At 35.8% G+C, this 8509-nt stretch overlaps 1 pseudogene; it reads right to left on the bottom strand.

Moving 5' to 3' along the window:
* Positions 1-6798: 6798 nt before the first annotated feature.
* On the bottom strand, positions 6799-6918 carry LOC114026755 (annotated as a pseudogene).
* Positions 6919-8509: the final 1591 nt, after the last annotated feature.

Raw genomic sequence — 8509 nt, 5'->3', positions numbered from 1 at the left:
TATATATATATATATATATATATATATATATATATATATATATATATACACACACACACACATATATGTGTGCACACATATTTGGACATGGCCAACATAGGAATTTGTTTTGCTTGATTATATGTACTTGTTAAAATGTTTTTCTTGTTTTTTTTCCTCAAGGTGGGGATGGGTTGGAAGGAGAAAGGGCAGATTTTTGTTAATTAAAAAAACATTTAATTTAAAAACTAAATAAAATGATGGGTGTTGGACTACAAAACCTCTAGGATCCTTTTCTACTCTAGATGCAGGAGTTTATACAAATAACCTTTTAAGATCCCTCTGAGTTCTAAATGTATGATCCTATCTAGTCCAACCTCCTTATTTTGCTAGCGTGGTGGATCCAGAGTCAGGAAGACCTGAGTTCAAATTCTTCTTCATATACTTAAAAGTGAACCTTGGCAAGTCATTTATCTTCAATATGTCTCAGTTTCCTCATCTGTAAAATGGGGATGATAATTGCACCTAATTCTCAAGGTTGATGTGAAGATAAAATGAGACATTTTAAAGCTCAATGAAAATCTTAAAGAATGATATAAATGATAACTATTATTTTAAGTGATAAAGTAGTAGTATTGTTAGTGATAACAAGTTCAGAGAAATTGAGGGATTGTCTCAAAATTTCCCAGCAAGGTATTGTTTTTACCATATAGATTGGTATTTCATTGAAATGGATGATTCTTTTCTGAATCTCAGAATGAAAAACTTGACATTTTAGATGCATGGTGCCTACAGTTGAATTTTGGCACAATTTGAAATTTCAAAATCTGATAAATATGGATTCAATCAACTTCTATTTGCATTACCATCTAGAAACCTTTATTAAAAACCTGACTTTTTGCAGGGTTTGGCCACTACTCTATAGAGTAAGTTGCACAGAGACCTTTCATAGTCTCAGACCAGCACTGCTGTGATTCTCCACAGTCATTGTCTCAAAGCCAAATGCACACATGAAACAATAGCTAATCAATGTGGTAGAAGTGGTGGCCATTAAATGTAAGCAGCTTAAAGGCACTGCTATTTCGTTTTCCTTTATAGCTCTAGAACCCAGGACAGGGCCTTGCACATACTTCTTGGTAACTCCTGGTTGTAGTATATTGCAGGGGAGAAACAGAGTTTAAAAAGGAATTAAGAAGGCCCAGTTTCAAATTTTACAATCAACCAATGTGTAATTAGCAGGCCAGGGATAATTAAGGGCAAACAAAAGTCATGGCTACCACCTCTAAAATCCCATCACTCCATTCCAAACCAGTATTTTGCAGTTCTGCACAGACCCAGAGTCACATCTGCTCTTAATGACCTCGATCCCAAGGTCCCAAGCAACATGGAAGGATTGCTTGATTCAGAGGCAGGAGACCTGAGCTCAGATCCCTTCTGATACTTGTTAGAAATGGGATCTTGAAAAAGTTGCTTCACTTGTCTGAACCTCTGTTTCCTTTTCTACAAAATGATGATAATAATGCCCAATTTTTATGTTGTGAAATGGGAATAATAGTATTTATAATACATATTTCTAGGTAGAAGCAGTGTCATGTAGGAGGGCACAATAAGCCTCAGAGCAAGAAAGACATGGGTTTTAACCCTACCTCTACCACATACCAGCTTTGTCACACTGGGCAAATTATTCTTTCAGTGGTCTGTGCTACTTTATAAGATGATGATGATGATGATGATGATGATGATGATGATGAAGATATTTATATAAACTTGGAGGCAGCTAAGTGGTTCAAGTAGACAGTGCACTGGGTCTGGAGTCAGGAAAACCTGAGTTCAAATCCTGCTTCAGCTTAGCTACGTGACCCTGGGCAAGTCTTCTGTTTGCCTTAATCTATTGCAGAAAGAAATGGCAAACCACTCCAGTATCTTTACCAGGAAAACCACAAGGAGTCATCAAGAGTTGGTCATGAATGAACAACAAAATATAGTGCTTACTATGTGTCAGGCACTGTGTTAAATAGTTTACAAATATTATCTCACAACAACCCTGAATGCTATTATTATCTCTATTTTACAGTTGAGGAAACTGAGGCAAACAATGGTTAAGTGGTTTTACCAGGGTCACACAGCTATCTGCTCTTTAGAGGAACCCTTCATTAAGAAATCACATATCAATGAAATCATTGGCCCAGTCCAAAACAAAACAAATCAAAATCCTACCTCAAAGAATTATTGTGAGTCTCAAATGAGATAATTATGTAAAGTGCTTTGCAAATCTAAAAGTGCTATATTTCATAGTGTCAGCTATCATCATCATCATTTCAAGGAAAATGCTTCATCAACCTTAAAGCACTATAAAAATGGAAGTTTTTATTGTGACTCTCTTGTCTTTTATCAGCTATTTTCTTCATGGTTGGATAGGAAACTGCCTAACTCCACTGGCATCTTATAGTTGTGTTATTGGTCTTATTGTTCCCTTTCAATTTCTTGCTCTTAAATAGAGAATGGACATGTTCCAAAGGTTTTCTGAGATTGTCAGACATATCCTTAGGAACCCAAATTTGAATAGTGGTTTGAGGTCTGGATAGGTTTCAGGCTTCCCAGATTCAATTTGAATAAGAACCAGTATAGAATGGAAAGAGCATTGGACTCAGAGTCCAGGGGAACAGCGTTTGGATTGCAGTGCTTCTAATTCCTAGCTTTGTGACCATGGGCAAATCATTGGAGTCACAGTTTCTCCTTCTATACTAAACCAAGTGTAATAATGATGGTGCTACCCACCTCACAGAGTTGTTGTGGGAAAAACACTATTCAAATGGTAGTTAGTACTGCTAAAAATTGAATATAGCTGAATAAGCATGGCTTACTGCATAGAGAACCTCCATTGGAGTAAGGAAAACTTGATTTTGAGTCTGAACACAAGCACATACTTGGTATGTGACTATGTGCAAGTCTTCTCTCTTCTCAGTGCTCTGGGCAACTCTTGAAGACTCAGTTGCAGATGAGTTGCTTAGCTGCAATAGTGGAATCCATGGAAGGGGTTCCCATAGAAGGAGTTTTCCAAAGTGATGAAACCAGACACTAAGATTCCTCTCTCCTGCACTACTCCCCCAAAATTTGAACATAAACTTTTTCAGAAAACCAAAAATGTGTTTTCCTTTCTTTCCTTTTTTCTTCCTTCCTTCCTTTGTTTCTTTCTTCATTTCTTTGCTTCTTCCTCTTTTTTTCTTTCTTTCTTCATTTCTTCCTTCATTTCCTTCCTTCCTTTCTTTCTTCATTTCTTTCTTCCTTTCTTTGCTTCTTCCTCTTTCTTTTTTCTTTCTTCATTTCTTCCTTCATTTCCTTCCTTCTTTTCTTTCTTTCTTTCTTTCTTTCTTTCTTTCTTTCTTTCTTTCTTTCTTTCTTTCTTTCTTTCTTTCTTTCTTCTTTCCTTCCTTTCTTCTTTCCTTCCTTTCTTTCTTTCTTCCTTTCTCACTCTCTTTTTCACCCTAACTTGAGACGCACTACATAGAGAACATTCATTTGTTTTGGTATGTCACACAGAGTGTGCCTACAGATTTAAAAAAAAAGAAGAAGCAGACAGATGCTAGTATATTGTCTATAAATGCTTGCCTGAAACTAATACATATATGTAAATCAAACTGTTGACTTCTGAATCAGTTCTTTATGTGCACATTACATTATTGAGGGTTTACTGATTGAATCACTCAAGCCTAAAACAGTGACATTAATTCCAGACTCCAATTAGTTTCTGATGCCAAGGCAAATCACATGTAGAGATTAGGAACATTTAAACTTAGGAAGTAAACATTACAGGAGAACTGTTTGCTTTCCCTACCATCTTATTGCTCAGTCTCTGCATTTATCACTTTATCTAGCAAATCACATATCAAAGTACTGCTAAATAATTTTGCTGAATATGTTTTCCTCTTCTGCACAATTGAATAAAGTGAGACTTAATAGATGGTATTAATACTTGAATGGAAATTTATAGTAGGCTCTGGTGTGTGATTCCCCAAATACATGTGTTTGTAACTAAAAAATGTGAAATTTTAATTATAAATCCAGAGATGTAGTATGGTATTATGGGGGAAAACCCCAACAACATTGGATTCAAAGATAGAAGATATGAGTTGGAAACCTGGCCTTGTATCTTACTAGCTGTGTGACCTTGAACAAGAAATTTCTTCCTTCTGGGCTTCTATTTCTTCATCTGAAAAAATGAAGGGCTTGCATTAGATGATCTTTAAGTTCAATACAGCCCTCATAGTAAAAATAATAATATCTAAATTTCTAAGTGCTTTATGGCTAATATCTCATTTGATTCTCACAACAACTCTGGGAGGTAAAACCGCATTTTACAGATGAGGAAACTGAGGCAAACAGAGGTTAAAGGATTTGCCCAAGGTCATATAGCTAAGTAAAGGTTTGTTGTGATAGGTACAAAAAAGCTATATATGACAGAGAAGCAATACATGCATACACATGCATACATATATATAGTATATATATACATATATATATATATGTAAATGCATATGTGTATGACATGATCCCTGCAAAGAAGCTTCATTCTTGTTTGTGGAGTGACCTAGTTCTATATGTATATAAATATATAAAATATATGAATATTATTTTTAAAATCTAATATATAAGAATGTTCCACAGTTGGAATCTTCTTGCTAAATAGTGTTTATAGCTATACATTTTCAGATTATATTCCTGTTACATTAACATTTTGAAATCATGAGCATTTTCATTCTAAAGGAAAACATGTATAATGCTAATTTTTCATGGTAGTTTTTTTTTCAGAATTGATCTACAAAATGATATTAAGTACACAGTGAACTGGTATTTCCTACACTTTTCCCCCCAAGGCATGTTTGTTGATATGTCAGCATCAGTACATCCAGGATCTCTGATTTCGTTGGTATGAAAATTCTATTAGATCATGACCATCTCTGATTTATAGTTCAAGGAAGTAGTCTGAAACTTAGAGGGGATAAATGACATGTCCATGGACACACAGCTAGTGTCACAGGTAGAATTTGAACCCAGGTTTTCCTGTCTCCCGGTCTGTTATACTACCTCTAATATATTGATATTCTGATGGAAAGAAAAAGAAGACAAATTAGATTTTGAAAATTTGAAAAGAATTTGTCTTAAATTATTTTTGGAGCCAGGGAAAATGAGACAGATAATCTATTATAGATCATAATAATTTAATAACACAACTAGTTAAAATTCAATTCTAAGTAAATTAAGTGGTTAGTGCCTTACCGTTTAAGGTTATCTTCCAGCTTTTGGTTTCTGTTGTTGTTCAGTCATTTTTTGGTCTTGTCATTGTGACCCCATTTGGGGTTTTCTTGGCAAAGACACTGGAATGGTCTCCCGTTGCCTTCTCTAGCACATTTTATAGATGAGGAAACCAAGGCAAACAGAATTAAGTGACTTACTTTTCCAGGGTCACACAGCTAGTAAGTGTCTGATGCCAGATTTGAAATCAGTAAGATGAGTCTTCCTGACTCCAGGCCCAGCACTCTATCCACTGCACCACCTAGCTGCCCTTATCTTCCAGCTACTCTCCACTTATCCTGTGTGTACTGATTCATGTATATGTTGTTTCTCCTATTTGAATGTAAACATCTAGAGAACAGGGACCATTTTTAATTATTCTTTGCATCCCTTTCCCTTCCCGCCCCCCACTTAGCATAATGGCTAACACATATGTCTTAATAAATGCTTATTGATTAATTAGTTGATAATGCATGAAGTATCATTATATCACTGAACTTTCACAAAGAGTTCATTTAAGCCTGTTCACTTCTTAAAAGAATGGGGGGGGGAGATGGGGGAGGATATATGAGATATATTGTAACAAAGTCAAGGGAAAGAGGATACATGCCTAACTTTGTAGAGATGTACATTTTTTTCTCTTCCTCCTCATTTTTGTCTGAAGGTAGAAACAATGAAAGGGCCGATATCTAACTTTTGTATACATTTTTAGGCCTCTGTCAGCTGCTTACTGGCATATGTAACAGCCTACAGCCAGTGATGAAAAAAACAGCACCAGTTATATTCAAGTAGCTCTGGATCAATATTGATTTTATTGCTTTCTATTCACTGATCCTTTTACCCTCCAACTTTCATTTCCTCTCCATAAACTTCATAATCAGAGAAAGTAATATGTCTATGACTTCCTTTTTCTTTCTTTCTTCACATACTTCTCATTTATCTATATTTCTGGTAGTAAATGTTGGGGCTGATCTTTCCTATAGGCTGTGTATATGGGGGCATTTCAAAGCTCCTGGGTGGTGGTGCTTGCCCCAGAACAGAACTCTATTTCTTGTTCCTACTGAAATAAACCTCATCTTTTCCTTAAAGTTTTGCCAGGCCCTGATGGCCAGAATAGTATTCAATAAGGTATATGGTAGAAAGAAAAGTTCAGGTCACACAGAACCTTAATGGAAGAAGACAGGCCCAGATGATGGCCCCTGGGCATCCCTGGTCCCTCTAACTGACTACCTGAAAAAGAGTAATTAAAACTAGAAGAGAAAGGAATGCTGAAAAGTCAGTCAGTCAACAAGCATTTTTAAGCTATTCATTTATTAATATACACCAGGTATTGTAACAAGTGTAGAAGATACAAAAAATGAAAGGAGAAAAAAAGATGGTTCCCATCCTCAAAGAACTTACATTCTGACAGGAGAGACAATATGGAAAAAACGTTGTATATTCAAGATACGTACAGAATGAATTGAAGATAATCTTAGGGAAAGGACAAGGATGGGGTTGGGGCTAAGGAAGGCCTCCCACAGATTCTAAGAGTGGTTAGATGCCACAGAATAGGTGGCAATGCCTTAACCTTATATGTGTTGTAAAGGCCACTAGGATCTTTTCCATCCTTATCAAGGGGAGTGCTAACCTTCTCTCTTAGAGCGATCTTGAAGGAAGGCAAGGAGTCTAGGAATTGGAGTTAGGAGAGAGAACATTCTAGGCATGGAAAACAGCCATTGTAAATGCACAGGTATCCAAGAGGACTTTCTTCTGAATTTTGTCCCAGGAGGGATTATGTAGAAAGCTTGCCCTTCAAACTTTTTATGAACTTTGTGGGTCATCAGTAAATTAATATTTTAGGAAAAATAAAATCTATAACTGGCCTTTCAGTTGAAGAAAAGAATGTCATACCTGAATTCCTTGGAAAGTTAAATGAGCTCCTGGCTCTTCTTTGTTTTTTATGATGAAGAGGACCAGCTGTTTCATCATAAGACTTCCTTTGCCCAATAGGGTTTTAATCAATCCCTAATTTAAAAAAAACTAAACAATAAAAAAGAAATGAATTATGTGCATTTGTTTTTCTTCCTTAATGTGCTGTCAACTTGATTGCTGTAGGTATTCCAAAATGACGTGTTTTGCAATGATGATCTGCAAGTATACAGGTAAAAATGGTGTTTGATATTCATGCCATAAATATACAGATACTTTTCTTACCTTTAGTAAGTACCTTTAGTAACACCCCCTCAACCCTGTGGATTTCACATTGTAAGAGGAGCCAGGAACCTAACTTACTCTACATCATTAACTCTATAGTTTATAAAGTGCTTTCAATTATAGAGCTCTCTTCACAAGAAAAAGATGTCTGCAGATGAAAAATGCATGTTTTGATTGTGTGGCTGGGAAGCTGTGTATTATATTGGTAGGTCATAATAAAATCGACAGGGATGATTTGTATACTGGAATGGGAACCACTTTTTAAAAAGTCAATGCTCATTATGATAGCCTGGGAGTTCAGTTACAAATAAAAGGGATTTGGACATTTCTCTTCTTATAGGCATATAGAATTTTAAGTGTAAGCTTTTTGAATGGGGAAAAGAAAACAATGCAATCTTTTTTCCTAGTTCTTGCAAAATGATGGGCCCAAAATAGAATAAGAGAGGATGAGTTGGAATAGAATTAAGGGAATTTGACATGATTGTCTGCTTCCTGCTACCAGTGAATGTCCATTTTTTAAAAAGATAGATGTTCTTTCGGCAGAGGCATTATGCTTGAGTGCAGTGTGATCCTAGGCAAGTCATTTAACCTTGATGTGCCTCAGACACATTATCTTTTAAGTCAAGGACAGGTTGTGATCTGCCACAGTAGGAGAAACATACAATACCAAGAATTTTCAATGTTGAAGAAATTACATATTCTTTGTATATTTGCATATTCTTCCAGTGATCACAGGCTAGAAAATTGAGCCGGATCCAATAAGACAGAATGTCATGTGTGAAAAATAGCATAAAGGCAAGTCTGGTTAGCTCATACAATGTAGGAAGGGGAGCAATATATAAGAAAGTTGGAAAGGTAGTTGGGATTCAGGTTACCAAGGATTTTACATATCAAACAAAGGAGTTTTTATTTCATTCTAGAAGCAATAGAAAGCCATTGAATAGGGGAAGGACATAGTCAGAGCTATGCTTTAGAAAAGTAATTTTGGAAGGTTTATCTATCTATCTATCTATCTATCTATCTATCTATCTATCTATCTATC

Source organism: Vombatus ursinus, unplaced genomic scaffold (genome assembly GCF_900497805.2).
Source record: "Vombatus ursinus unplaced genomic scaffold, bare-nosed wombat genome assembly UNPS02014841.1, whole genome shotgun sequence".
In the NCBI taxonomy this organism is placed as follows: Eukaryota; Metazoa; Chordata; class Mammalia; order Diprotodontia; family Vombatidae; genus Vombatus; species Vombatus ursinus.
The sequence above is the reverse complement of the archived record's forward strand: the minus strand, read 5'-3'. Positions and strand labels throughout refer to the sequence as shown.